Source organism: Mandrillus leucophaeus, unplaced genomic scaffold, assembly GCF_000951045.1.
Source record: "Mandrillus leucophaeus isolate KB7577 unplaced genomic scaffold, Mleu.le_1.0 Scaffold372, whole genome shotgun sequence".
NCBI classification, from domain to species: domain Eukaryota; kingdom Metazoa; phylum Chordata; class Mammalia; order Primates; family Cercopithecidae; genus Mandrillus; species Mandrillus leucophaeus.
The window spans coordinates 938,917-947,686 of NW_012103943.1; positions in this window are offsets into that span (position 1 = coordinate 938,917).

An 8,770-nucleotide genomic window follows, 5' to 3' on the forward strand; every position below is an offset into this window, starting at 1 on the left:
TCCTTTCTCTGCCACCCAGGCTGGGGGACAGTGGCATGATCTCAGCTCACTACAACCTCCACTTACCAGGTTCAAGCGATTCTCTTGCCTCAGCCTCTTGAGTAGCTGGGATTACAGGTGCACACCACCATGCCTGGCTAATTTTTGTATTTTTAGTAGAGATAGTGTTTCAGCACATTGGCCAGGTTGGTCTCGAACTCCTGACCTCAAGTTATCCACCCACCTAGGCCTCCCAAAGTGCCGGGATTACAGGCATGAGCCATCATGCCCAGCCTGTCCTTTCATTTCAACCTGCAAAACTCCCTTTAAGGTTTCTTACAGGTCAGTTCTATTATTTTAAAAATCTGGAAATGTCTTCATTTCTCCTTCACTTTTGAAGGACAGTTTTGCCAGATATAGGATTCTTGAATGAAATTTAAAAAAATCTTTTAGTACTTTCACCGTATCAGCCACTGCCTTCTGACCTTTAGTTTCTAATAAGAAATCTGCAGCTAATCTTACTGAGGATCCCTCATATGTAACAAGTCACTTCTTTCTTGCTGCTTTTAATATTCTCTCTTTGTCTTTCAAAAATCTGATTATAATGTGTTTTGGTGTTGGTCTCTTTGAGACCTACTTGAGTTCATTTAGATTCTTGAATATTCACATTTATATCTTTCATCAAATTTGGAATATTTTGACTATTATTTCTTCAAATAATTTCCCTTCCTCTCTGTTTCTGTCTTCTTCTTCTGGAACTCCCACAATGCATATATTGGTCCACTTGATGGTGTCCCATCCTTAGACTCTGTCTACTTTTTTTCAAGCTTTTTGTTTCTGTTCTTCATCTCAATAGTTTCAGTTATCTTACCTTCAAGTTCACTGATTCTTCTCCCTGCTCAGATCTGCCTTTTAATCTCTTTAGTAAAAGTTTTGATTTCAGTTATTATACTTTTCAGCTCTAGAATTTCTTTTTGGTTTCTTTTTAGGTTTTCTAGGCCTTTATTATTATTTTCATAATGTTCATATGTCATTTTCTTGACTTTCTTCACATCTTCTTTTAGTTGTTTGAGCTTCTTTAAGATAACTGTTTTAAAGTCTTTGTTTAGTAAGTCTGCTATCTGATTTTTCCCAGGAACAGTTTCTGCTCATTTATTTATTGGGTTTTGAATAGGCTATTCTTCCCTGTTTCTTTGTAAGGCTTGTGATGTTTTGTTGAAAACTAGACATTTGAGGCCAGGTGTGGTGGCTCATGCCTGTAATCCCAGCACTTTGGGAGGCCAAGGCGGGCGGATCATGAGGTCAGGAGATCAAGACCATCCTGGCTAACATGGTGAAACCCCATCTCTACTAAAAACACAAAACAAAATTAGCTGGGCGTGGTGGCAGGTGCCTGTAGTCCCAGCTACTTGGGAGGCTGAGGCAGGAGAATGGCGTGAACCCAGGAGGCGGAGCTTGCAGTGAGCTGAGATTGGGCCACTGCACTCCAGCCTGGGCGACAGTGTGAGACTCCATCTCAAAAACAAACAAACAAAAAACAACAACAACAAAAAAGGAAACTAGACATTTAAACCTAGTAATGTGGTAACTCTGGAAAACAGATTCCTCCTATTCTCCTGAGTTTGCTGAATTTTTATTGTTTTGTTCTTTTGATTATTGTAAACTGTCTCCATGTTGAGGATCAGCATCCGGTGTAAACTTAAAGTCTTCTCAGGGATTTTCTGAGTGTGCTATCCTGTGGGTTTGCATACTTACTTTCTAATTTCCTCTTATATGCAGTTGCTTTTGAATGTCCTAGTCTTTAATGACCAGCTCTCAAAAGAGAAAAATGAAGATGGGAGAAAGCCACTTACCTTTTATATCCCCTGGAGCTGCTTCAGGACAGGGGAAGGGCTTGTAAAAACTGGGAAGGAGTACCACAATGACTACCCATCTCTGTGACCAGGAGCAGGAATCAGCGATCAGAACATTGGTCCCTAGGAGTTGGAGAATAGGTTCCTTCTTTCCCACACTGGCTCCCATGGGCTGTGTGCAGGGTCCTCTAGGAACAAATGCACAGCTGTCTGCCATGGGGTTGGGGGTATGGCATGTGTAGCTGCTGCTGAGCTAAGGGCTAAAACTGAAGTTCACTCCTGTTTATCATCTAGGCCTTTTCCTGAAAGATGCAAGCCTGCAGTACACTCCAGAGTTCCCAAATAGTTCTATCAGATAGATTCGCCAGTGTGATTATTGTCCTGGGGAGACAGATCTCTGGTGCTTCCTACTCCACCGTTTCCTAGAATCCCCCATTTTCCACTTGTTTTTAATAGAAAATTTCAAACTTACCCAAGGTATAGAAAGTAGTAAAAGAATCCTTATGTACTTATTACCCAGGTTCAAAAATGACCAACTCATGGTCAACTTTGTTTTATCTATATTCCAATCTAGTTCTCCCTCGTCCCATGTTATGATTAAACAAATTTATTAAGAAATAATTTACATACATTGAATTCACCCTTGTAAGTGCATAATTTTGTGAGTTTTGACAAATATATACATGTTTGTAACCAATGTAATTAAACTATAGAACAATTTTTATCTTCCCTAGAAGATCTCTCATGCCCCTTGGTAGTAAATCCTCATGCCTACCTTGGGCCTCAGGCAGCAGTTGCTTAGTTGCTTACTCTCTGTCATTACAGAAGAGAATTGTTTTCCTAGAATGCCATAGGGGTGAAATTATATAATACATACTATTATGTGTCTGGCCTATTTTGCTTAGCGTAGTGATTTTAAGTTGAACCGTATTGTAGGTATCAGTAGTTTATTCATTCTAATAGGGTACTATTTCACTGTATAAATATACACAATTTTTTATTATGAATAAATTTTCCACGAACATTCATGTGGACATTTTTGTGTCGATATATGTTTTAATTCAATTTGGGGAAAATATCCAAGAGTAAAATGACTGGAATATATGGAAGGTATGTGGGGAATTTCTAAAAACAATAAACTGCCAGGCTTTTAAACAAAGTGGTTGTCCACACTCATCTTCATTAACATTTGATATGACCAATTTTTAAAAATTTAACCATTCTAGTAGGTATGTAGAAGTATCTCATTGTAATTTTTGTTTTCATTATCCTTTGACAAAAGATTTTGACTATCTTTCCACATTTTTTTAACTTGTATAAATTTAAGGGGTGCAAGTGCAATTTTGTTATATAGATATATCAACTAGTGATGAAGTCTGGGCTCTTAGTGTATCCATCACTCAAATAATGTACATTATACTCATTAAGTAATTTCTCATCACCCACCTCCCCTTCCACCCTTTCACCTTTCCCAGTCTCCACTGTCTGTTATTCTACACTCTATATCCATGTGTACACATTATTTAGCTGCCACTTATAAGTGAGAACATACGATATTTCACTTTCTGTTTCTGAGTTGTTTCACTCAGAGTAATGGCCTCTAGTTCCATCCATGTTACTGCAAAAGACACGACTTCATATATTTTTATAGCTGAATAATATTTCATTGTGTGCACATACCACATTTTCTTTATCCAATTTGTTGACAGACGCAGGCTGATTCCATATCTTTACTATTGTAAATAGTGCTGCTATAAACATACGAGTGAAAGTATCTTTTTGAGATAGTAATTTGTGTTCCTCTGGTAGACATCCTTCTGGTAGACATCCTTCTGGTAGACATCCAGAAGTGGGATTGCTGTACCACTGGTAGTTCTATATTTAGCTATTTGATAAATCTCCATAGTTTTCCATAAAGGTTGTACTAATTTACATTCTCACCAACAGTGTATAAGACGTCTCTTTTCTTTGTATCTTCACTAACATCTATTATTTCTTGACTTTTTAACAACAGCCATTTTGACTAGTGTAAGATGTTTATTGCATTTTCATATGTCTTCTACTGTGAAGTGTCTGGTTAAATCTTTTCACTGTTTTTACTAGACTATTTATTTCATAATTATAGAGGAGTACTTTATATGTGTTAGATATGTAATTTATCAGATATATGTACTTTTCTTTATATTGGTGAACTTTCTTTTCTTTTTCTCAATGTCATTTGAAAAGCAAAGGTTTTAAATGTTTATAAAGTCTAATTTATTATTTTTTTCTTTGAAGTTTACGCTTTTTGTATCCTATATAAGAAATTTTGGCCATCTCAGTATCACAAAGATTTTAGGTTTTCTCTCATAAGTGTTGTAAATTTGTAGTTTGAGCTCTTATATTTAGGTCTATGATCTATTTTGAAATAATTTTTATGCATGGTGTTAGGAAAGGGTTAAATGCGTTTTCCCCAAATTGATGTCCAGTTGTTTCAGTACCATTTGCCCAAAAGACTCTTCTTTCCCCTATTGAACTAAGTTTACACTTTTGTCAGAAATCAATGGAACATAGGTGCTAGTCTGTTTCTGAATGCTCTTTTTTGTTCCATTGGTCGATGTATTTGTCCTTGTGTCATAATGACATTATCATGATTCCTGAAGCATTGTATTAAACCCTGGAATCAGATAGTGTAAGTCCTCCAATGTTTATTTTTCCTGTTTTTTAAAATTGCTTTGGCTGTTCACTGGAAGAAGCATTAAATATGCACATGGGCCAAAGGACCCCCTACAAGGAAAACACTGGAAATCTGCTTTGTTTTTGAGGCTTAATGCTACTGGGGATCCCTGGCAGGAAGGGACATCAGGAGCCAAGAGTGCAACTCACTGGGAAGGGAGGAAGGGAATTTCTAGGTAGATGAGTGACCCAAGTTCAACTTAAAGGGTCTTAGGGGCTGGGCGCAGTGGCTCACACTTGTAATCCCAGCACTTTGGGAGGCTGAGGTGAGGATCACTTGAGTCTAGGAGTTTGAGACCAGTCTGGGCAACATAGAGAGACCCTATCTCTACAAAAAGTGTAAAAATTAGCTGGGTCTGGTGGTGCATGCCTGTAGTCCCAGATACCTGGGAGGCTGATGTGGGAGGACTGCTTGAGTGTGAGAGGTTGTGGCTGCAGTGTGCCATGATCATGTCACTGCACTCCAAGCAGGACAACAGAGTGAGACCCTGTCTCAAAAATGGGGGTTAGGGGGAGGGCTCTGAAGGCTGGGCTGCTTCTAGCACAGTGCACAGCTATTGTTGGGAAGCCCCAACCAGCCTCAGTTGCTCTGGCCTAGTAGAAACAGGGCGGGGCTTGTGAGCAAGCATGAAGGGAGCTGCAATCGTGTCAAACACCAACGTGGGCACTACTGGGACACTGTCAGGGAGCTGGGGCCACTAGGTCATGATGCACTAGTGGACACAAGGATCTCAGATCAGCACCACTCAGGCTGTAATGTGAATCACCTGGGGATCACGTTACAGTGTGGGTCCTTATCCAGCTGGTCTGAGATGGAGCTGAGATTCTGCCTTACCAACAACTGTCCGGAAGTGCTGATGCTGCTGGTGTGTGGGCCACACTGTGTGGCAAGGCTGTCCGGGACTAGAGCTTAGTAGAGATGCTGGGTGGAAGTAACGAGTGTTACAGTGGTAGTCATGACTGAATTAGTCAGACTCTCCAGTTCTCTCGGTTTCTGGCTTTATTTATGCATTGTTCTATCTGGCCTTTCAAAAGAGCAAGAGGAGGAGGAGTGTATGTCCTAATACGTCCATAGGGTTTTCAGTGTGGGAGTGGCAGGGAGATCTAAGACAGAGACAGTGGACTATGCATTAAGAGAAGAACTAGGGGATTTGAAAAATCAATTGAAACAATCATAGAAATGCATCTGGGGAGCAAGCTGGTAAAGTGAGTTACAAACTGTTAAATGCTCACTATGGCTTCATCAGATTTCATAGCTATTGATTCCAAAACCTGAAAGTCAGGAATCAGGCATTTTAAACGGCCTTGAGTGGAGAAAAACAGTGATAGTGACTAGTCTATCAAAATAACCTTCCAAATGTCAGCTGTTTTCTGGCAACGCTGTCTGCAAATTTGCTCGCGAGAGTAATTTAGAGACAGTAGAATATGAGGGGAAGATTTTGCTTTACAAAAGTCTGTCACGTAGGAAACATTTGATAGGAAGAATGGGTAAATGAGCGAGCGAGTGAATGAATGAATGAATACAGGCAATGAGACAGGAAAAATCTCAAATCTGGTTAGAGTTCTATTGTCCACGTTTTGAATAATGAGCAAAATGTAATAGAAGGGATAATGATTTGCAATTGAATTTTAATCATCTCAGTTAAAACTGTTGAGCTTTTTGAAACATGCTTTCAGAATGCAAAGCATTTATCTCGGATTTAAATGGCGACCAAACACACTGAAGACATCCAGAGTAAGACATTTAGCTGCCGTCTTTCCCCCTGAGAAAGGGCTGTGGTTATTAAGACAAATATGACTCCATACACACGCATTAATTGGTCCCACTTTGTTTTGCTGGAACCTTCATATCAAAGTAAATATCTCCTTTTATCAAAAGTTGCTCTGAATTATAATCCTCATGAGTTAACGTGGCTATTACTGTTCTGGGAAACAAACACTGTCTTTCAGGGACCCTGGCAGTCAGAATATAAGTTATCTTAACAACAAGATGCCCCAGTGGGAGAACTTCTCTGTTTCCTTTATTTCTCAATATACTTTAATATGTACAGAGTGGCTACTTCCTTCCAAGACCTGGCATCTGGGGTCACCGAGAGGGCTGATTCATGAACTCTGCCCTTGGGGGACTCCCAGTCTGGTGGAGGAAAGGAGGTCTTCTCAGGAATCTACGACATGTCATACATGCAAAGACAGGATGTTCAGAGTTTCTTAGGAACAGAGGAGGGAGTAGCAGATTGATGATCTAAAATATTCAAAATGAATATAAACAGTATGAGCATCCTTGTAGACAAGAGTTCCAAGTGTTCAAGACCCCTTATTCCGGATAAAATAAAGGACAAAAGAGAAGCATCCCCTAGTTCATGAATCAGGCCTCCCTGGGACCCCAGCTGTCAGGCCTTGGGATGAAGTAGCCGGGAGGTAGGAGTGAAGGGGAGTTACACCAGAGCGTGGCTGTCTAAAATAAAGAAAAACCAAAGTGCTCCTTCCTCCTTTAAGGTCATATTCAATTATCTACCTCCTCTGGGCAACCTTCCCATGTTACTTTTCTCCTCCAGGGAAATGGGTTGGCTCCTTCTCTGAGGACCCACAACCCTTGTATACACCCCCCCCTCTGGGGGAGCAGCGGTCTCCCTGTGTTATAGTGGTCTGGATGGATGCATCTCTATCATCAAAGTCTGAGCTCCTGGAGGGTGAACTGTTCCAGGCACCAGGATAGCGGTGAACAAAAGATAGACAGGTTCCGTTCCGCAGGACGTCCAGTCTGATGGGAGAGGTAGTCATTAACAGGACAATCACATAAATAGTTAATCATTTAAAATTGTGATAAATTCCATGAAGCCAAAGTTCAGGTTCTAACAGGCTCTACCCCGGTCTGTCTTTTGTAATCATCTTTGTATCATGAGCTTATTGCACGGGGGAGGGCACAGAGCAGTCACTTAGCAAATGCTTGTTAAAAAAAGGAATTTAACAAGGGCTCAAATAAACTTTTAAGTATACAGACAAAGAAAGCGTTTCTACTCTGATTGCAGAGTAGAGTTTCATGTTCTATAATAGATCTAAAAATGAAGACTGAGCTAGATTGCTACATTTTATAACCTGCCATTTTCAGACAGTGGATAAGCACTAATTATTTCTCCCACAGTGCCTCAAAAAAGGCAAATAGTGTTATTCAAATAAATCTCTTAGAGATGATGAAACCAAGAGGTTGTGAAAACATCTACACTAGAGAATAAGACTGGTCTTAACGGTTGTGTTAAGGGATCTGGAGTCATGAAACCTGTGTTCAAACCCTTATTCCATTTCTAATGGGCTATGTGGTATAAATAAATCATTTCATCTTTCTGGGCAATAGTGATATGTACCTCAAAGGACTCTAATCTTAGAGGGCTAAAATATAATCTAAGAATGTAAAACTGACTGGCAATTCATTTCTTCAGTCAGCCAGTCAGCATTTCTTTGCCCTAGGCTAGACTCTAGGGATGAGTGTGACTCTTTAGGTACACGAAAAATAGTCATGTAGGCCAGGCACGGTGGCACACACCTGTAATCCTAGCACTTTGGGAGGCTGAGGTGGGCGGATCACCTGAGGCCAGGAGTTCGAGACCAGCCTGGCCAACATGGTGAAACCCCGTCTCTACCAAAAATACAAAAATTAGCCAGGTATGGTAGCAGGCGCCTGTAATTCCAGCTACTCAGGAGGCTGAGACAGGAGAATTGCTTGAACCCGAGAGGCGGAGGTTGCAGTGAGCTGAGATTGTGCCACTGCACTGCAGCCTGGGTGACAGAGTGAGACTCCTTCTCAAAAAAACAAACAAACAAAAAAAACAAAAAACGAAACAAAACTAAAAACAAACTAAAAACAAAACCAAATAGTCATGTAAACAAAAAATTGCAATGAGGTGTGCAGTTGTAATAGAACTCTATCTATCAGAAGGGAGCCCTCAGGAGGGAGGAGCTGATTCCCCGACTGGTCCTAAGGAGGCTTAAAAGTTGTGTGGGTGCTCACCGGGTGAAAGGTAGGAGGGGCAGGTGACACAGACGCCTGGGACAGATGCCTGCTCAGCACAGCTGAAAGCCGCTTCCTCTATACTATGGTCCTTTCTAGCCACATTTCACAGTGCAGGGCCCTGCCTCTCGCTGGCCATAGCTGATTGGACCAAGGTGGACAGCTGACCAGGAGACGCACTCCATTGGCTGAATCTAGCCAATCAGATTCACTTTCC